The sequence below is a fragment of the Meles meles genome, chromosome Y, assembly GCF_922984935.1.
Source record: "Meles meles chromosome Y, mMelMel3.1 paternal haplotype, whole genome shotgun sequence".
Taxonomy (NCBI): Eukaryota; Metazoa; Chordata; class Mammalia; order Carnivora; family Mustelidae; genus Meles; species Meles meles.
In genome coordinates, this window is record NC_060088.1 from 11,793,685 (window position 1) to 11,814,932 (window position 21,248).

The window sequence follows — 21,248 nt, forward strand, 5'->3', positions numbered from 1 at the left end:
GATGCATTTGCAAGTATGTGCTAATATTTTCTGGGGTGATTGCTTGTATCACCTGGGCTTGCTAGTGTTAATTATTGGCCCTAGAAGTTGGGTCCAAGAATCTCATTTTTATTAACATGGTTTTTCCTCAGAAGGACAGAGAAAGAGGGAGAAGCAGGCTCCCGGCTGAGCAAGAAGCTCGATGCCAGACTTGATCCCAGGCCCCTGAAATCATGACCTGAGCCGGAAGGCAGATGCTTTAACCTACTGAGCTACCAAGGTACCCCCAATAATCAATTTTAAAACAAGGTAAATATGGCAGATCCTTTAAATGCAATGTGTAAGATACCTAATGACCCAGAGGTTTCAGTGATCTTAGGTGTACTCGCACTCTTAATGTAACTATTTTCATTGATTATATATGTATATATATTTTTTAAAGATTTTATTTATTTGAGAGAGAAAGAGAGAACGTATGCAGGGGGAGGGGCAGAGGCAGAGAAGCTCTCCACTGAGTAGGAAGCCCCATGCCCATTCAATACCAGGAGTGGGGGATCAAGACCTAAGCTGAGGGCGGGCACTTAACCCACTGAGCCACCCAGGTGCCCCAGTTTGTTGTAATTTATATAAACATAAAAACATGTTGTCTTTTAGATTTTGTTAAAAGAAAATTTAAGTGGTCCCTAGGTGGCTCAGAGGGTTAAGCTTACCTTTGCCTCAGATCATCTTCCCAGGGTTCTGGGATCAAGCCCCCCCCCCCCCCCCCCATCGTTTTGTCTGCTCAGCAGGGAGCCTGCTTCCCCCACTCCCCCTCTGCCTATTTGTGATCTTTCTCTCTGTCAAATAAATAAATAAAATCTTTTTTAAAAAATTAAGCTGGAGGGGGAAGTTAAGGTCCTTGAGAGGAAATTTTTTTTTTTAATATTTTTATTTATCTGACAGAGAGAAATCACAAGTAGGCAGAGAGGCAGGCAGAGAAGAGGAAGGAGGCTCCCCGCGGAGCAGAGAGCCCGAAGTGGTGCTCGATCCCAGGACCCTGGGATCATGACCTGAGTGGAAGGCAGAGGCTTTAACCCACAGCCACCCAGGCGCCCCTGTTTTTCCTGTTTTTAAGGCATTTCGTGGTTTTTAGATATATGAACAAATGGCAGTTGGGGAATTTGAGACTATGTATGACAGAAAAGTAGTATATATAGCCTATACATTTATTTTTATTTTTTAAAGATTTTATTTATTTATTTGACAGACAGAGATCGCAAGTAGGCAGGGGCAGGCAGAGAGAGGAGGAAGCGGGCTCTCCGCGGAGCAAAGAACCCAATTCGGGGCTGGATCCCAGGACCCTGGGATCATGACCTGAGCCGAAGGTAGAGGCTATAACCCATTGAGCCACCCAGGCGCCCCTAGCCTATACATTTAAAGATACATACCAACAGTATGGTATTTGCTTTGTAATTTTTACACTGTTGTTTGAAAGATTTTCTGTATTAAGTCCCCGCAGAAAAACTGTGGGATGTCAGATTCCATATTACAGTACAGGAATACAATATTATTTAACTTTTTACTAGTAACTTATTTTTTATTATTTTTAAGTAAGCAATGCGCCCAACTTGGGAGTCAAATTCACAAGATCGGAGTCCCTTGTTCCACCAGTAAGCTAGCTGGGCTCCCCTTATTAGTAACTTTCAAACATAGCTTGGGTCCAAAGTTCTGTATGAAAAGATAGCATCAAAATTTAAAGTAATGAAAATGCAAAATATATGTTTTTGGAGTTAATAAGTGACTGTTTAATCAAATATATTTTTCGTTTTCTTTGTTGATTCTTTTTAAAGGGCTCTTAGGCAATTTGTAGAAAAATGCATATATAATTCAAGTACTCTACGTATTAAATAACATGTAAATATGAAAGTTCATTTTTTTATGACGCTCTTACACAAGACTTACATTTCAGAGGCTCCATATTCTGAAAAAAGGTTCATGGAAAAGACAATATACCTATCAATACATCTTTATTGAAAGGTGCGAATCCATTTCCAGAGTATAATCCTTTTGCACATTACTTTGAAAGCAGGTTCTCTGAATTTTTTTTTTTTTTAAGCGGTTTAGTAGTTGCTCCAGGATATCCCTTCTTCTTTTCTTGTCGATGCACTCACTTACACTGGCAAGCGAATTTTCATTTTACTTAAAAGAATTTTCTTTTTAAATCTTAGATAAAAAACGGCGATGGTTGCTAATGCTTTCTGCAATCACAGGGATGAGGAAAACACATTTTCTGCGCGCGGGAGTTTGAGGACTTGGAAACACCTAGAGAAGGCAGTTCGAGCGAAGAGGCGGATGGTTTCCAAGGAGGGCCCGGGAGTGAATGAGACCCAGAGAGACAGTGGGGGGCGACCAGAGTCGGTCCGGTGCGGGCCGCCTGCTTCGCAGCCGGGTGGACAGACCACGGCTTCGCGCCGGAGCCGCAGCAGCAGCGCGTGTGCGGCGGCGACGGGCGGGTGCGCGAAGGAGGAAAGAACGTTGTAAGAGACTTCGGACGACGGAGACCCCGCCGCTGGGAGGCCACCGGGCTCCCCGGTTGCGGGGCCTGAGCGGCGCCAATACCAGATACCGAGGTATTAGCACTTCGGCGGGGTCCTATCAACTCTTCCGCATTTTCCTGGGTTTCTCTCCCGGGCGGTGACGTGACGTGCTGACGGCGGGCCCGTGCCGGGGAGCTGGGCCGCTTTTTGTCAGCTCCGAGCTCGGCCCCTCCTCCCTCCCTCCGCCCGCCCCACCAGCCGGAACCCGGCCCAGTGCTCCAAAGGAAGGCCGGCCTGCAGCACCCGGCCCCGTTGCCGACTGCCCGCACGCGCATCCGGTGAGTTCCGGGCTCTGCCGCTGCCCTCGGGTCTAACGCTACTGGGGTGGCCTAGTCGGGGGCCCGGGAGACGCCCTTCCGCCCACACCGGGTGGTACGGCGGAGGGCGCAGAGCAGGCCCGGAGGAGGCCGCAGTTAGGAGCCTGAGTGCCCTGAGCTGCGGCGGAGGTGCGCTCCGTTGGCGGCGGGGGGTGGGGGCGGGCGAAGGACGTGGGGGTTAAGGGGTAAGGGAGGCTGGGGGATACCCCGTTCCCGGAGAGACGGCGTCGAGGCGTTGGGTCGCCGTCGCGGCCTGCCTGGGGCTCCTCGCGATGCCGAGGCCCAACTAAGAGGCGAAGGTTGCGGGCGTGAGGTGAATGCCGGAGGCAGGCCGGAAAGATTTTCTGCTATGTAAATATTGGAGGGGGAGTGGGGAGGGAGGGGGAACAAGATGGTGGCGGATTTACGGTGGCTGCTTGGACGGTTGAAGGGGTTGTCGGGAGGGGGAGTCGCCATCTTGAAGGTGGTGTTTGGGGATAAAATTCCGCTACAGTCCGTGAGGGGGTGTTGGAGAGCCGCCGCCGCCGGCGGCGGCGGCAGCTCGGGTGACCGGTCCGGAGGCCCCGCACGGCGGCGGGTACGCGCTGAAGGGGCGTGCTCGGTTCTCATGGGTGCTATTAGCCTTGTCGCCATGATGGGCCCTCGTGGTACCGGCGCTTGGGAGCAGCCCTACCCTTTGTGACAGTCATCCTTGGCTTTCTGTTTTCCATTTGTGCTGCATCGCTTTCGGTCCTCCTGTCGGTTGGTTGTCTCTAAAACATTTTTTACTTAAGCGGATTCATATGTGGCTTCTAGACCGCTCACTATGAGGTTTTCTACTAGTTGTCTCCCCGAGAATCTCGATAATAAAAATTGAATTTGATAGGAAGGAAAAAGTTCTCACCACTCTTTCATACAGTAGGTGTGAAAAGCTGCATTTTGCAAACCTGAAATCGGAGAAATAAGTTAGAAGTCTAGTTTCTTATTTGGCAAAACTTTGAGATGTCTGTTTAAATGGTTATTGATCACTTTATAATAGTTATTGAGTAGGAGATGAGTTTCTGTGGAATCACAACAAAATTTGATGTGCTGTGTACGTTTACATACATACCTGGAGCTATTTAGGTGTTCCGTTGGAGTTTTAAGGTGCAGTTCCATACCTTACTGTACTTTAGATTGCTTATTATTGGACTTTGACGGTGAGCTCAGTGCAACCGATGCACGGTGTAGGAAAGATTATGAAAGTTCTTAAAATGCACGTGATGGTTGCAGTAACTTCGCATCGTAGATTACCTTAGGAAGCCTAAGCCTCCATTTCCAGCATCAGGAAAGTGTTCCTGAAATCGGTGGCATTTTGGAATCGTGACTTACTGAAAGAATGGTGGGACTTTGTTGGGTGGAGGTGTGAGTGAGCGAAGGGCATTCTTAATGCGACAGTAAATTTACAGTTTCCTAGAGCGCGTAGGGTAGGTAAGGAAGTCCTGGAAATTCTGCCTGAAAAGGGTAAATAATGACATCTGGAGACTAATTTCTAGCAGAGTGATCAAACACCTCAGTTGTACTTCATTTATTTAGCAGTTCTGGATCCAATCATTGGAAAAGTTTCAAACTTGAGAAATAATGACAGCAAGTAGTAAGTAAATCACTCCTTTCATTACTAGAAAAATTATAGAGTGTTCCTACTTTTCATGTGATTCTCCTTAACAGCCGTTCTTTTCTGTCCTGAATTCTCATTCCAATAACTTATTGCTCAGAAGTGTTACACTTCCTATACTGAGTATTAATAACAGTATTTTACCAAGGCATTTTGAAGAGTAGGTTAGAAGACTAATTCCTAAAATTTCAAATGGCCTCATGCAAACTCCCGCCCCCCTCCCCAAAGTAATTCTTTCCAGAAAACATACTCTTTTTTACTCTCCACTAAGCCAAAAGTCATATTTTGATTTATATATATAAATGTCCTAGATTAGAAAGTTTCAGGAAATACATGGAGCACTTGTTTCCTCAATTTTGTAATACACAAACAACTTTCCTACTTTCCTAGCAACGGGGCAAGCACTGGTGAAAGGGATTCTCATGTTTTTCATGAAGGTCCACACTTAGGAAAGTTTAAGACACTGGATTACAGAAGACAGACTAGAAGCAAGTTGTTAAAGCAGTCTAGTTGTAGAGGTGTTAAGGAAAAACGTAAACTGTAGAAGTAGTTGCTTTATATCTTGACAGCTGGGAAAGACATAGAAGAGCTCTAAAGAAGATAGAATTATTTGCTGCACAGTACATGCAGCAGCAGCAGATGTTCCAGTGCAGCAACAATGGATGTTCGAGATTAAGATTAATTTAGAGTCGAATGTATAATTAAGACAGGTAAGTGTATAACTCTAAAAATTTTCTATAAAAATGTTTTAACTGTAAATCGTTTTTGCTTGAAGAGGTAGACGTTAATGATCTGGAAAGCTGATTGATAGATTATTAATTAGCCAACTATCGTGAATAAATCAGGTATTAATATTTAATTTATATTTCTCACAACTTTCCTAATTTTTAAAAACATAGAGTGCTTTTTGTAAATGCTTCCTTTCTGACTGTTTACATTTGCATTTTCATTAGTTAACCTTGGTGTGACTTTTTTTCTGCATATTGGTAATAAGAAACTTATTTTCTTTTTAAACTTTATATCCCAGTCTTTAAAATCCATCAACCCCATAAATTACTTTTTTTGTTTTAACTTAGCTAAGAAAGGTAGATCGCCTTCTGTTATAAGTATTTAATTTCTTCAACTTCATGCTACTCTTTTATTTTTATCTAGGCTTTCTTCTTTGTTCGTTCGCTGCAGGAAAAAATCTCTTTCTTCCAGTCCCAGCTTCTGCCTATGCTTTTCCCTGACACTCTTTTTTTTTTTTTTAAGATTTTATTTATTTATTTATTAGGGGGAGAGAGAGAGCATGAGCGTGCAAGCACAGGCAGACAGAGTGGTAGGCAGAGGCAGAGGGAGAACCATGCTTCCCGCCGAGCAAGGAGCCCGATGTGGGACTCGATCCCAGGACGCTGGGATCATGACCTGAGCTGAAGGCAGCTGCTTAACCAACTGAGCCACCCAGGCGTCCCTTCCCTCACACTCTTGATGACTTCTTTTTCTCTCTTATAAATATGACTAGATTTGATAATTCTATAAACATCTAAATTATACTGTGTTTCTTTGCACCAGTCCTTTTATTTCATTTTAATCCACTTATTTATAAATCATTGTTAACTAAATTGTGAAACTCTTCTGCACCATGCTGATTGGGGTGTCACATAAAAGTCTTTCTGTGGGGCCCCTCAGTGACATAGTCATTTAACATTGGTCTGTCTCTTGATCTCAACTTGTCTTGATATCAGGGTCATGACTTCAAGTTCCCTGGTAGACTTCACAAACAAGACAAAACAAAAAAATCCAAAAAACTGTTTTCTACTTTCTCTGCTGTGGTTCTCCTTTTTTCGCTCTTAAAGATTTTATTTTTAAGTAATCCCTGTACCCAGTGGGAGGCTCAGATGTACAACTGGAGATGAAATGTCACAAGCTCTACCAACTGAGCCAGCGAGGCACCCCAGGGATTATTTTTCTTATTTTTTATTTTTTAAAGATTTTATTTATTTATTTGACAGACAGAGATTACAAGTAGGGAGAGAGCCAGGCAGAGAGAGAGGAGGAAGCAGGCTCCCCGCAGAGCAGAGAGTCCGATGTGGGGCCCAATCCCAGGACCCTGGGATCATGACCTGAGCCGAAGACAGAGGCTTTAACACACTGAGCCACCCAGGCCCCCGACCCCTGGGGTTAATTTTTTTTTTTTTTTTAAGATTTTATTTATTTATTCTACAGACAGAGATCACAAGTAGGCAGAGAGGCAGGCAGAGAGAGAGGAGGAGGCAGTCTCCCTGCTGAGCAGAGAGCCTGATGCGGGGCTCCATCCCAGGACCCTGAGATCATGACCTGAGCCGAAGGCAGAGGCTTAACCCACTGAGCCACCCAGGCGCACCCCTGGGGTTATTTTTAAAACGTATATGGGGGCTATCTCATGAGTTTCTTCCTCTATCCTTTTTCTTCTTGTCCTCACTGTCCTTTTTTATGCTCACCTTGTCCAAGTTTCTTATCTAGGATTTCCAGTTGCCTACTGTACCCAGCTACCTTGCTGAAATTCCATAGTTAATATGACTGAAGTAAAATTTGACAGACACATAGTAAGTGCCTGAGAACGTTTATTAAAAATCTGTTAATCCATAGAGTTCCTAAAAGCTCCTGCTTCATTTCTTTCTATTTGTGACTCCATTATTTTCTGAGGCTCGCTCTTCTGTGCCACATGGAGCTATGCAGACATATTTAATTTAGCAATATATCTATTATATCCTAACTAGATGATATTTTGTCTCCACAAATTTTGAAGATCCTAATTGTAGAGATAATTTCTCATCTTGTTTTGTCCTCCATCAGAATGATCTGCGTGGCTCAGTGGGTTAAATCCTCTGCCTTCGGCTCAGGTCATGATCCCAGGGTCCTGGGATTGGGCCCCACATCGGACTCTCTGCTCTGCGGGGAGCCTGCTTCCTCCTCTCTCTCTGCCTGGCTCTGCCTACTTGTAATCTCTGTCTGTCAAATAAATAAATAAAATCTTAAAAAAAAAAAAAAAGAATGATTTGACACATAAACATCATCTCACTAATGTATATTCACATATCCATTATTTTAATGATTTACTACTGAGATTTTTATGGACTTGAGTAGCTTTCCATTTGAAATTAACTAGCTAAATAGATACTGTATTTTGACAAAAGACATACATTAGTACACTATATCCATGTTATGAAAGCACCAGGTCAAAATGGAAACTCAAGAATAACTCCTTTTTAGGGGCGCCTGGGTGGCTCAGTGGACTAAGCCGCTGCCTTCGGCTCAGGTCATGATCTCAGGGTCCTGGGATCGAGCCCCGCATCGGCTCTCTGCTCCGCAGGGAGCCTGCTTCCTCCTCTCTGCCTGCCTCTCTGTCTACTTGTGCTCTCTCTCTCTCTGTCAAATAAAAAATAAAAAAATTAAAAAAAAAAAAGAATAACTCCTTTTTAGAATGTGTGCAGCCCTTTATTCTTACCAAATTATTTTTCAAAAGAATGATTTATAAAGGCCTCTTATTACTTACAGAGTGTAACATAAAGAAGTCACTTTTTTTTTGTTTTTTTTTTAAGCAGTCTCCAAGCCCAGCTTGGGTCTTAAACTCAACCATGAGATTGAAGAGTCCTGTGCTCTACCAACTGAGCCAGTCAGATGCCCCTTACTGCTTTTTTTACAAGAGGATTTTTTGTGAAGGAGAGGTGTACATCAAGGAATCTGTGGTCTTTAGGGGTCTGGGTGGCTCGGTTGAGTGTCCCACTCTTGATAATGACTCAGGTGGTGATCTTGGGTTTGTGGGGCTCCATGCTCACTGGGGAGTCTGGTTGAGATTCTTTTTCCTTCTCCTTTGCCTCTCTCTTGTGCTTCTCTTCCTGTGTCTAAAAATAAATAAATAAATCTTGATGGGGGAGGGGAAGAATCTGAACTGTTGAAGGTCTTTTAAAAATGTAATTAATATTAACATATTAAACATGTAAAAGATAAAATGCTGCAAAAGTGCTGAAAAGGGTCACTTTGATAAAACAAATTAAGTGATAACATTTTCTTATTTGTTTCATTTCTTTTTTTATTTAAAGAAATCTTGCTTGCAAATTCAGTTAAAGGGTTTTCCTCACTTCATCCCAGCTTTCTTTTTTTCCCAGAAGTCATTGGTATTCTCACATATAGGTACTGAAATAATCTTTGAGTGGTTTACCTTTATAGAGAAGGTTAGGTTAAGTATGTCATTTAACATATGTTTAACATCTGGTTCTAGGTTACTAGTTCTTAAAATGACCTGGAACCTGTGGAGATTGCTGATACCTTTGTAGAGTGCCTGTGAGGGAAAGATTATTTTTATAGTAATACTAACAAGTATTGGGGCACCTGAGTGGTTCAGTGAGTTAAGTGTCTGCCTTCGCCTCAGGTCATGATTCCAGAGTCCTGGGATGGAGCCCCTGCATCAGGCTCTGCTCAGCAGGAGGCCTGCTTCTCTCTCTCCCACTCCCCCTGCTTTTATTCCCTCTCTCACTCTCTCTCTCTGTCAAATAGATAAATCGTAAAAAAAAAAACAAAAAAAAAACCACGAAGAAGTATTTATGTTTTTTATTCCCATCTTGCCATAAATGTAGTGTACTGGGTTTTCCAGACGCTAATGTAACCTCATGCCAAATGGAATGAGGGAACAGATGGGAGGGGAGAGAGTCAGCTGGCTTAAACTAAACATTAGAGAGATGTGCAAAAGATTTTACTTTTAATTTTTTTTTAAGGGAATGTAGACTGAATAGTCTCATTTGCCTTTTTTTTTTTTTTTTAGTGTTCGTTTTAATCACCCAGTGTGCAACACCACAAGTGCACTCCTTAATCCTCACCTCCTAGTCCTCAACCCTCCCTTACCTCCCCTCTGCTAACCATTAGTTTGTTCTCAGTGGTTAAGAGTTTGTCTCTTGGTTTGTCTGTCTCTTTTTGCCCATGTGATCATTTGTTTTGTGCTTTGAATTTTATGTCTGAGAGAGAACATAATGGTATTTGTCTTTCTCTTACTGACTTATTTCACATCGTTAATACTCTGTAGCTCCATACATCATTAAAAATAGCAAAATTTCATTTTATGACTGAATAATAGTCTGTTGTGTATATATATATCACATTTTTGTCCATTCATCTGTAGATGGTCACTTGGGCTATTTCCATAGTTTGGCTGTTGTAAATAATTTAGCTGCTATAAATATAGGGGTGCATGTATCCCTTTGAATTAGTGTTCTTGTATTTGGAGGATACACACCCAATAGTGTGATGCTAGATGATAGAGTAGTTCTGTTTTTAACTTTTTGAGGAACCCCCCCCCTTACTGTTTTGCAGACTGGCTACACCAGTTTGCGTTCCCACCAACAGTGTAAAAGGGGTGCCCTTCATTTGTCATTTCTTGCCAACATTTATTTCTCCTGTGGTTGATTGTAGCCATTCTGAAAGTGGTAAGGTGGTATCTCATTGTGGTTTTGATCTGTAGTTTCCCTGATAAGTGATGCTGAGCAACTTTTATATGTGTATTGGCCGTTTGAAAGTCTTTTTTTTTTTTTAATTTTAATTAAGCAAAAAGAAATTTTTTTTCATTAAGCTCTGTGCCCAACATAGGGCTCAACCTTACGACCCCAAGATCTAGAGTTGTCCGCCCCATTGACTGAGCCAGCCAGCCTCCCTTGGATGTCTTCTTTGGAGGAATTTTAGTTTGTATCTCTGCCCATGACTTTTTTCCTCCCCTTCTCCCATTCTACCCTTTTTTTTTTTTTAAAGATTATTCATTTTGGGATGTTGAAGTTTTTGTTTTTGTTTTTTAAGATTTTATTTTTTTATTTGACAGAGAGAGATCACAAGTAGGAGGGGAGGCAGGCTCCCTGCTGAGCAGAGAGCCTGATGTGGGCCTTGATCCCCGGACCCTGGGATCATGACCTGAGGCGAAGGCAGAGGCTTTAACCCACTGAGCCACCCAGGTGCCCCAGGATGTTGAGTTTTAAAAGTTCCTTAAATACTTTGGGTAATAACTCTTCATTGGATATATCATTTACAAATATCTTCTCCCATTTCATAGATTGCCTAGTTATTTCCTTCATTGCCTAGAAGTTTGTTTTGTTTTGTTTTTTAAAGATTTTATTTATTTATTTGACAGACAGATAACAAGTAGGCAGAGAGAGAGAGGGTAGGAAGCAGGCTTCTTGCGAGCAGAGAGCCCGATGTGGGGCTCGATCACAGGACCCTGAGATCATGACCTGAGCCGAAGGCAGAGGCTTTAACCCACTGAGCCACCGAGGCGCCCTTGCACAGAAGTTTTTAATTTTGATGTAGTCCCATTAGTTTATTTTTTGCTTTTGTTTTCCCTTGCCTCAGGAGACATAGAACACTGTTGTTACAGCTGATGTTAAAGAAATTACTGTCTGTGCTCTGTTCTAGAGTTTTGATGGATTCCTGCCTCACATTTATGTCTTTCATCCATTTTGAGTTTATTTTTGTGTTTGGTGTAAGAAAGTGTTGCAGTGGAGTGCCTGGGTGGCTCAGTGGGTTAAAGCCTCTGCCTTTGGCCCAGGTCATGATCCCAGGGTCCTGGGATCGAGCCCTGCATGGGGCTCTCTATTCAGCAGGAAGCCTGCTTCCTCTTCTCTCTCTGCCTGCCTCTCTGCCCACTTGTGATCTCTGTCAAATAAATAAATAAAATCTTTAAAAAAAAAAAAAGTGGTGCAGTGTCATTCTTCTGCATGTTGCAGTCCAGGTTACCCAACACCATTTGTTGAAGAGACTTTTTCCCATTGGATTTTCTTTTCTGCTTTTTGAAGATTAGTTGGTTGAGTTGTGGGTTTATTTCGGGGTTTTCTATTCCTATTCTGTCCATTGGTCTCTGGGTCTATTTTTGTGCCGGTACCATACTATTTTGATCACTTCAGCTTTGTAATATAATTTTAAATCTGGAGTTGTGATGCCTCTAGCTTTGTTTTTTTTTCCCCAAGGTTGCTTTGTTTATATGGGATCTTTTCTGATTTCATATAAATTTTAGAGTTGTTTGTTCTACCTCTGTGAAAAATGCTGGTGTAATTTTGATAGGGATCACATTAAATGTGTAGATTTTTCGGGGTTGCATAGACAATATTAATAATATTTGTTCTTGAACTCCATGAGCATTCCATGTGTTTCCATTTCTTTGTGTCATCTTCAGTTGCATTCATCTTCATCATTGTTCTGCAGTTTTCAGAATGAAGATTGCTTACCTCTTGGGTGAGGTTTATTCTTAGGCATTTATAGGTGCCAAGGAATATAGGTGAGGTTTATCCTAGGTGCAATTGATTACTTGATTTCTCTTTCTGCTACTTTGTTATTAGTATATGCTGCTTTGTTATTAGTGTATACAAATGTAACAGATTTCTGAACATAGATTCTTTTCTTTTTTTTTTTTTTTAAGACTTTATTTATTTATTTGACAGAGATCACAAATAGGCAGAGAGGCAGGCAGAGAGAGAGGAGGAAACAGGCTCCCTGCAGAGCAGAGAGCCCGATGTGGAGCTCTATTCCAGGACTCTGGGATCATGACCTGAGCCGAAGGCAGAGGCTTTAACCCACTGAGCCACTCAGGTGCCCCTGAATGTAGATTCTTATCTTGCTACTTTACTGCATTTTTTATGGGTTCTAGCGATTTTTTTTGCTATCTTTTGTCTCTAAGGTTTTCTGTGTAGGGTATCCTGTCTTTTGCAAATAATGAAAGTTTCAATTCTTCCTTACCGATTTGGATTCCTTTCCTTTCTTTTGTTGTCTGCTGAGGCTAGGACTTAGAGTATTATGTTGCATATGTTGAATAACAGGGGTAAGATGGACATCATATCTTGTTTCTGACTAAGGAAAAGGCTCTCAGTTTTTCCTTATGGAGGATGATATTAGCTGTGGGTCATTCATATGGCCTTTAGGAGGTTGAAGTATGTTCCCTTTGTTTTTGTTTTTGTTTTGTTTTTAAAGATTTTATTTATTTATTTGACAGACAGAGATCACAGGTAGGCAGAGAGGCAGCCAGAGAGAGAGGAAGGGAAGCAGGCTCCCTGCTGAGCAGAGAGCCCAATGTGGGGCTCCATTCCAGGGCCCTGAGATCATGACCTGAGCTGAAGGCAGAGGCTTTAACCCACTGAGCCACCCAGGCGCCCGTCTTTCTGTCTTGGTAAATCCTCCTAGAGGTTCATAAGTTTTATTAGTTTTGTTCAAAGAACCTGCTCCTGGTTTCACTGTTCTTGTGTGTGAGTGGTTTTTTTGTTTGTTTGTTTGTTTAGTTTCTGTATCATTTATTTCTGCTCTAAAATGTATTTCCTTCTTTCTGATGGTTTTACATTTTGTTTGTTGTTCTTTTTCCGTCTCTTTTAGGTGTAAGATTAGGTAGTATATTGGGATTTATCTTGGCTTCTTGAGGTACGTCCATATGCTATTAACTTGTTTCTTAGAACTGCTTTTGCTGAATCCCAGAGGTTTTGAACTGTTGTGTTTTCACTTTCATTGGTTTCCATGTACTTTTTAAAAAAAATTTTTCTTTTCATTGTTCCAAAAGTCATTGTTTATGCACCACACCACCCAGTGCTCCATGCAATACGTGCCCTCCTTAATAGCCTCCACCAGGCTCACCCAACCTCCCACTACCCCCTCCAAAACCCTCAGTTTGTTTCTCGGAGCACGCAGTCTCTCATGGTTTTGTCTAATTTCTTCTTTGATTTCCTTGTTGACCCATTCATTGTTAAGCAGCATTTTATTAAGCTTTCATGTCAGTTTCATATTGTTGTGGTCAGAAAAGATGTATGGTATGTCTTTGATCTTTTTGATTTTGTTGAGGGTTGTATTGTGACCTAATATGTGATCCATTCTGGAGAATGTTCTGTGTGCACTTAGAACAGTGTCTGTTCTGCTGAAATGTTCTGAATATATTCATTAAGTGCATTTGGTCCAGTATATCATTCAAAGGCATTGGTTCTTTGTTGATTTTCTGTTTAGGTGATATGTCCATTGATATAGGGGCATATTAAAGTCCTCTGTTATTATTTTATTATTAATGAACCTCTTTATGTTTGTTATTAACTGTTTATATATTTGGGTACTTCCATGTTGGGTACATAAATATTTACAGTTGTTACATCATCTTGATGGAATGTCTACTTTGATTATATAGTGCCCTTCTTCATCTCTTGTTACAGCTTTTGTTTTAAAGTCTGGCTTCTCAGATATGAGTATTGCTACACCAGCTTTTTTGGGCAAGGGGAGATTTTTTTATTTGTGAGAGAGAGTGTGTGTGTCATTGGGGGAGAATTAATTGGCACTGAGCAAGGAGCCTGAACTGGCGGTCAATCTCAGATCTGAGCCAAAACTAAGAATGGATGCTTAACTGACTGAGCCATCCAGGTGCCTCTACACTGGTCCTTTTTGACATCCATTTGCATGATGGATGTTTCTCTGTCCCCTCACTTTTTTTTTTTTTTTTTTTTTTTTTTTTTGAGCGAGAGAACATGGGATTAGGAGTGGGACAGAAGGAGAGGGAGAGAGAGAATCTTAAGCAGGCTTCATGTTTAGCATGGACCCTGTTACAGGGTTTGATCTCACAGCAGACATAACCTGAGCTGAAATCAAGAGTTGGTCACTTAACCAACTGAGCCACACAGGCACCCCTTCTTACCCTCACTTTCAATCTGCAGGTGTCTTTTGGTCAGAAAGGAGGTTTTTGTAGGCAGTGTGGCAGTCTTTTTTAGGTGAGTCTCGTGAGCAGTATGGAGCTCAACACAGGTATGAAACTCATGATCCTGATACCAAGACCTGAACTGAGATCAGATGTCCAACCCATGGAGCCTCCCAGGCACGCCAGGTCTTGTTTTTTAACCCATTCTTTTAGCTATGTGTTTTTAGTAGATTTACATTCAAAATAATTGTTGATAGATATGTATTGCCATTTTATTACTTGTTTTTTGGTTGTATCTGAAAGTTTTTTCTGATCTTGTCTCTCTTTCATGGTTTGCTGCTTTTCTTTAGTGATTTGGCTTGGTTTTTCCTCTTTATTCTTTCAGTATTAGTGGTTTTGATTTGTGGTTACCATTAGGTTTGTATTTGCCTCTTGTGCATATGGCAGTCTGTATTAAGAAGTTGATGATCATTGATCATTTGATGATCGTTTGAACCCATTTTTTACACCTCTTCTCATGTTTTAGGTATATGCTCTCATATTTTACATTCTTTTATTTTGTGAGTTCCTTAACTGATTTTTTTAATAGAAATCTTCGTTTTTACTCTTTTTAAGTTTTGTACCCTCATGATGTCATTTTTCGTCTTTTTTTCCACTCAAAGAGTCTCATTCAGTATTGTTTTCAGGGCTGGTTTAGTGGTCACAAACTTCCTTTAGTTGTTTTTCTGGGAAATTCTTTCTATTCTGAATGATGTCTTTGCTGCATAGAGTATTTTTGGCTATAAGTTTTCCCAGTCAGCCCTTTGAATCATGCAGCTATCTCCTGGCTTGGAAAATTTCTGCTTAGAAATCTGCTGGTACTCTCACAGGGTTTCCTTTGTATGTAATTGTCTTCTTTTGCTGCTTTTAATATTTTTTACTACTATGTTTTGTCATTTTAATCACATATGTCTTTTTTTTTTTTTAAGATTTTATGTATTTATTTGACAGAGATCACAAGTAGGCAGAGCGGCAGGCAGGGAGAGAGAGGAGGAAGCAGGCTCCCGCTGAGCAGAGAGCCCGATTCGGGGCTGGATCCCAGGAACCTGAGACCATGACCTGAGCTGAAAGCAGAGGCTTAACCCACTTAGGCACCCAGGTGTCCCAGTCACATATGTCTTGGTGTGGATCTGTTTTTCTTGATTTTGTTTTGGGATCTCAGTGCCTCTTGGATCTGTATATGTTTCCTTCCCCAGAGTAAGGAAATTTTTAGCTATTCTTTCTTAACTTAAATTCTCTGACCCTTGGGGTGGCTGGGTGGCTCATTCATTAAGCTTCAGCTCAGGTCATAATCCTAGGGTCCTGGGATAGAGCCCCTCATCTGGCTCCCTGCTCAGTGGTAAGCCTGCTTCTCTCTCTGCCACTCTCCCTGCTTTTGTTCCTTTTCTCACTGTCTCTGTCAAATGAATAAATAAAATCTTAAAAAAAAAATTCTCTGCCCCATTTTTTGTTTCCTCTTTGGGGACTCCTGTAAGACAAGTATCAGTATATTTGATCGTGTCACTGTGTTCCCTAGGTCTCCTCTCATTTTGCATAATTCTTTTTTTTCTGTTTTGTTCAGTTTGACTACTTTCCATTACTGTCTTCTTATTCCATTATTCTCATTTTGTTTTTTTGAGTCTTTTATCTTTGCTGTGTTACTCCTTATTTCTGTGTTAATGGTCTCACTGATGCCCTCCACTCTTCTCAAGTCCAGTGAGTATCCTTTTCATCATTGGGTTTATATTTTCTATCAGGCATGTTACTTATATCTGTTTCACTTAGATCTCTGGTAGCAGCTTTGACCTTATTTTTATTTGGGACAGATTCCTCTGACTTGTTTTGTGTAAGTTTCTGTACCTGTTTCTGTATTATAAAAGTCATCTGTGTCTCTTGTTCTTGAAGGTAAGGGTTTTATGAAGAAAAGGCTCTATAGTGTCTCTATTTCCCAGGGCCTGTCACTTCAGGGAGTGTCTCTGCCTAATGCTGTGTACGCTCTGCTATTTTGTCTTAGCTGCTCTATCCTTCAGACCAGTTGCCTGCAGGGGCTGTCCTTGCCTGCAGTGGGTAGTGTTTGGTCCCTGGCGTGAATGTGGTGAGTTTTAACTAGGTGTGCTCTGGTCTCCCTGTGAAATGAGTCCTGTTACCACTGCTGCCAGAGCCGAAGCCTTACAAAACTCCAGGTGGCGTGATGCTGTGGTTTGGGCTGGTCTGGGGAAGAGCTGCCACATCGGTACTGAGGCAAGAGAGACTGGGAAGGGTGGTTCTTCTGGACTGTGGCATGCTTAGGGCAGGGTTTGGTGTAGGTTTGTTAGGTAGTGAGTGTCTGTGCTGTGCTATTTACCACAGGTGGCCCTGTTCATATTCTGAGGGGCCGGGAAGGGAAATGGTGCCTGCTAAAGCCTTTGTTCTAGGGGAGGGTTTCCCTGTGAAAACTGCCTCTTTGCGACATGTCTGAGATGAGCAACTAACTTCCCTACTGTATGCCCCAGGCTTTAAGTTGTTTGCAAGAACTCACAAAATTCAGTCTCTTTTGTTTTTCAAGTCAATTACTGGTGCCACAACATCCTTCTTTCCTATACCACATGGGAAGAACTACCTTCTTCATTGTGGCCTCTTCTTTGCCTTTAGTTGTAGAATCTTCAAATCAATTTCTGGGTATTTAGGAAGATTTGATGGTTATCTGATTGTGTTTACAGGACTGGATGAGGCTAGAGTCCTTTTGTTCTACCCCCATCTTCCCCTTTAGACAAGAGATTTAATTTTTAATTTGGCCAATGCTTGAAGCAAATACTTTGCGTTATGTTGATAATGACTTACTAGTTGAAGTTAATAAGCAAATGTTCTTGAAATTATTCAGTTGTAATATGTATCAGTCTTTAATTTTAAACATGTATTCAGTGATATTTATACAGACATATATATACAGACATACATGTTATTTGTATCTTTGTATTTATACTTATGTATGTTCTGAGCCACGATGTAAAATATATTTCTTTCTATAGGTCAGGATCAGAAAAAGTTAGACCCTCTCCAGGACAGTGCACAATTCTTGTCTATAGATAGTTTTTTAAATATTGACAGCATAATTTATGCAAATAAATTCTTGAATTTTATTTCATCAAGGAGCCCTGAGGTGAAAGTTTGAGTAATAATTAAACAAATTATTCATATTCCTTGTATTTTAGTAAATAAATATTCTCTGGTTTATTTATTCCTAGGAACACTTAATGTCTTTAGTTGTTTGAAAGTCAGAACACTGGGGCTGTGAACATCTTTGCACATGGTTTTTCTCTCTTGGGTTTATAAAATGGAATTGGTGTATTGAAGTGTATATGCATTGACAATTTTATTAGAATTCCCAGGTTCTTCCTACTGCAGTTATAACTTAGTTTACATTAAGATGTCTGTGAGCCTTTGTTTCTGCAGATCATTGCCAAAGATTTAACAATTTAATTTCTTCTCTTTTTTTTAAGATTTTATTTATTTGAGAGAGAGAGAGTGCGCGTGCGCACTAGCAGGGGAAAGAGGGAGAAGCAGTCTCCCTGCTGAGCAGGGAGACAGACTGAAATGGGGCTTGGGGCTCAATCCCAGGACTCTAGGATCAGGACCCGAGCCAAAGGCACTTAAGTGACTGAGTTCACCCAGGCACCCACTGGTTCAATTTCTTTCTGTCTTTGGGGAATTAAATGTTTTCCCATTACTGTTTTAATTTTGCATAGATTAGATTCTGGTAGAGATTGAACATCTTTCTCCCCCCATAAATTAATTGCTGATTACTCTTTCTCAGTAATTTTCTTGTTCCTATTTTAGGCCTATTTTTTGTTGTTGGGTTGCTGTTTTTATTGATGTACAGGTGTTGTTTTTATGTTCTGCTTAAAAATAGTTTGCTGATCACTTAGCCTATAAATGCATTTTTCCAGTTTTCGACTTGTCTTGGATTTATGTATAGCATATTTTATTGAATGGGACTTTAGTTCTTAATGTGAGCATATTTTATTGAATGGGACTTAAGTTCTTAAAGTGAGGTAATTTTTAAATCTTTTCACACATGGCTTGTGTTTTTTGTATCTTTAAGAAATTCACCCTCTACCACAAAGTCATTCTGTGTTTTTCTTTTTTTTTTTTTTCACTTTTGCTCCCCCCCCCGCCCTTCCCGTACTTTTCCCTCCTTCTTTCCTTCCTTCTTTTTCTCTCTGCTTCTTGGTATTATTTTTTTTTAGTAATCTCTACACCCAGTATGGGGCTAGAACTCAAAACTCCTAAATCAGGAGTCACATGCTAGCTACACACCCCTGTACTTTTTTTTAATTCAGGTTTTAAAATTTGCTTTTTTATATTTAGGTTATTAATCTACCCAGAATTTTTTTTAAGATTTTATGTATTTGACAGAGGTCACAAGTAGGCAGAGAGGCAGTCATAGAAAGAGAGAGAGAGGGGCGCCTGGGTGGCTCAGTGGGTTGAGCTGCTGCCTTCGGCTCGGTCATGATCTCAGGTCCTGGGATCGAGTCCCGCATCGGGCTCTCTGCTCAGCGGGGAGCCTGCTTCCCTTTCTCTCTCTCTGCCTGCCTCTCTATCTACCTGTGATCTCTCTCTGTCAAATAAATAAATAAAATCTTTAAAAAAAAAAAAAAAAGAAAAAGAAAGAGAGAGAGGTACCTGGAATTATTTTTTTTCTGTTTTTGAGGTACAGATCTAATTTTTATCTTTTTCATGTAATTTCATTGACTAATTTATCCTTTTCCTCACTGATTTATAATGCAGTTCATGAAGTATATCTTAATTCTTGTATGTACAAGTATATTTTTTCTATTTTGGTTCAGTTGGTCTATTGCCAATTTGTATTCCCTGTTTTATAAACTGTGATTTTATAATAAAAAACTCATTATTATTATAATATTTATTTGACAGACAGAGCTCACAAGTAGACAAAGAGGCAGGCAGAGAGAGAGGGGGAAGCAAACCTCCCCCCCACCCCGCCCCAAGCAGAGCAGAGATGGGGCTCCATCCCAGGACCCTGAGATCATGACCTGAGCCAAAGGCAGAAGGTTAACCCAATGAGTCACCCAGGGGGTCCCTCTTTTCTCGATTAAAATACTCCATGTATACTCTAGATATTTAGCATTTATATCACCTTCTTATTGTCCTAAAACATTCCTTTCTCAAATAGTTCTTTTTATTCATTTATTTTGATGTTATTTTAATCATAAAATTAATTGGGTTACTTATCCTAAAAAAGTTATTTAGTAACAGATTAGCTCTTTATTGGAACTTAGAATTCACTTGCGAAAATGTCTGTACCTCATGTCCTTTTTGAGTAGATTTTTGACAGTTCATTCCATAGTAGTTTCTTGGTGATAAGTCTGGCTTTTGTTATTGAATCTGTTTTTGTTACTTACTCAGAATTTAAGCTTTTGGGGGGAAATGTGTGTTTACAAAAATAAGAATTTGTAAGTTTATCTTAACGATTTAAAAAATTTTTAATACTGTTAATTAGGGTATCTTTTTTTTTTTAAGATTTTATTTATTTATTTGACAGAGAGATCACAAATAGACAGAGAAGCAGAGCAGAGCGAGAAGGGAAGCAGGCTCCCCGCTGAGCAGAGAGCCTGATGCGGGACTCGATCCCAGGACGCTGGGATCATGACCTGAGCCGAAGGCAGAGGCCCAACCTACTGAGCCACCCAGGCGCCCCAATTAGGGTATCTTTTAATTAAAAAAAGTGTTGCCACTAATCCCTTTATTTGACTGGACTTTTCAAATAATGTGTTTATTGAAACTTGCTGCATGTATTGTCTTTTTTTCTTTTTGGATTATTTGAGTTTATTCTGCGATTCCTTTTAAATGTTGTATATGTGTGTACTTTAGGCTTAGCTCTTTAGTATTTGTTATTTATTTTTACAGGAGCTTCATTTAAAAGTAAAATTTCCTCTAAATTGTAGCTGAATACTCTCATTTTTTATGTGAGATGGGATTTTGTTATTGCTCAATTTTAAATGTATGATTTCCATAATAATTTTTCATATTACCCTTGCATTATCCAGAAGGGGTTTTTTTGCCCTCTGTTTTCAAACATACAGATTTACTTGTTAAGCTATGTTGTTGGGTTTATGGGTTCACACCTTTTTTAACCTCTTTAACCGTAACTTTTTTTTTTTTAAAGGAACTACCCCCAAAGTGGGGCTTTTGCCAACTTTTTCCATCATTTGTGCATTTACATTTTTGCCTTAAAATGTAATTGCCTGATATTTATTTTATATTGTTATTATGCTTAAGGAATTAATCAGTAAGACTGATCTAACAAAGACATTTTTTGAATGGAACAGAGTGTATAGTTTATCAGGGAGAAATGTTAGTAATCATTAGCTTGAGTGAACTTTAGGCACCTTTTCTTGTTCACTTGTGTTGCTAAGCCATTAGTTTTTTAAAATATGTGCAATAAAGACATTTTAACAGATGAGATTTAAAAAATTATATATAAACAGCTTTGGGGTACATGACTGGCTCAGTCAGTGGAACATGAGACTCTTGACATCAGGGTTATGAGTTTGAGCCCTATGTTGGCTGTAGAGATTACTTAAGAATAAATCTTTAAAAAGAACAAAAAATACGTAAACAACAGGTCTGCTTTTTGTCTTTCTACATCCCCATGATATCCACACATACCATTTTAGAAACCACTGACGCACTAACTACATCACTTTAAGACTTCTGCTTTCTTTTGTAGCCATTAAAACTGCTGAAACTCAGATCATGAAAGTTCAAATAACTTAAAATAGGCTTCAGAACATACTAGGAAGGGGGTGCCTAGGTGGCTGAATAGGTTAAGCCTCTGCCTTCAGGTCATGATTTCAGGGTCCTGGGATCGAGCGCTGCACCAGGCTCTCTGCTTAGTAGGGAGCCTGCTTCCCCAGCACCCTCTGCCTGCCTCTTTTCCTGCTTGTAATCTCTGTCAAATAAGTAAATAAAATCTTAAAAAAATAAAATGTGAGCTAAAACTCAATAGATAAATAAAACAACTAAGCAAACTATTAATAGAAACAGAAGAGGGATAGAAATGCTCTTTTGTTTTT

At 40.4% G+C, this 21,248-nt stretch overlaps 1 protein-coding gene across 9 annotated transcripts in view; it reads left to right on the forward strand.

Annotated features, from left to right (window-relative positions):
* Positions 1–2,719: 2,719 nt before the first annotated feature.
* LOC123935839 (zinc finger X-chromosomal protein-like) overlaps positions 2,720–21,248 on the forward strand; it is a 59,682-nt gene continuing 41,153 nt past the window's right edge. For 2 of the 9 annotated variants that reach the window (XM_045996656.1, XM_045996654.1), the window contains exon 1: positions 3,370–5,215. The gene's annotated coding sequence lies outside the window, so the exon portion shown is untranslated. Of the gene's footprint in view, positions 2,834–2,864; positions 3,002–3,368; positions 5,216–21,248 lie in introns of those variants that run through there. The other 7 variants (XM_045996650.1, XM_045996651.1, XM_045996653.1 and 4 more) reach the window with 7 other exon arrangements.